Here is a 1,008-nt window from a genome sequence, read left to right on the forward strand (position 1 = left end):
GTATGAATACTAATGTTTGTGTTGCAAGGAGAAAGAGATTTATTTTGCAAGGAACATAGCAAGTTGGAAGAACACAAGAAGGCCTCCAAAGCTCTCAAGAAAAGTTGGAAGAAAGCTGCAATTTATTGGCCCAAGTTTCAAGTTCAAAGGATTCAAATTGGAGGAGCAAATTTAAAGGAAAATTCAAAAGAATAGTCTTCGAGTCGACTCTAGAGTAGAACGAGTCGACTCCAGGGTGTAACAGACAGAAAAGTCAGAAAGCGATTTTCGACCCTGAGATTCGAGTCGACTCCTGTGGAACGCGAGTCGACTCCAATGGTTGGCAGGTCGACTCCAAAGAAAGCGAGAGTCGACTCTCAGTGGCACACAAAGAAAAAGTCAGAGAGGAGTTTTCGGACTCTGAGATTCGAGTCGACTCCCGAAATACACGAGTCGACTCCGAGACACCGCGACCCCAAAGAGACAGAAGGCCATATTTCGGAGACTGAGAGGCGAGTCGACTCCCAGACAGCTCGAGTCGACTCCAAGGCAGCGCTCCACCAAAAAGACAGAAGGCCAAGTTTCGGAAACTGAGAGCCAAGTCGACTCCAGAGAATTTCGAGTCGACTCCAAGACTGGACGAGCCAAAAGACAGAAGATCGGGAGTTCGGGCTCTGAGCGGCGAGTCGACTCCCAGGATTGTCGAGTCGACTCGAGTGGACCAAATTCAAAAATAGATCCACGGACTTCATGGGATGAGCCGACTCCGAAAAAGCCAGGTCAGCTCCAGAAGTTGGCGAGTCGACTCCGGGTCAAGTCGAGTCGACTCCCAGTCGAAGAGGCGACTTTAATTCAAATTTGGAACAGTGGCCGAGTCGTCTCCAGTAAAGCACGAGTCGACTCCTGCAACAGACGAGTCGACTCCTGATCGCGCGAGTCGACTCCGATCCCAACGGTAATATTGTCAGGAAGTGCAGACTGTGTCCAACGGCTCTATTTTTGTCTCTAACGACTAGATTCTTGTTTCCA

The sequence above is a fragment of the Phoenix dactylifera genome, unplaced genomic scaffold (genome assembly GCF_009389715.1).
Source record: "Phoenix dactylifera cultivar Barhee BC4 unplaced genomic scaffold, palm_55x_up_171113_PBpolish2nd_filt_p 001017F, whole genome shotgun sequence".
Taxonomy (NCBI): domain Eukaryota; kingdom Viridiplantae; phylum Streptophyta; class Magnoliopsida; order Arecales; family Arecaceae; genus Phoenix; species Phoenix dactylifera.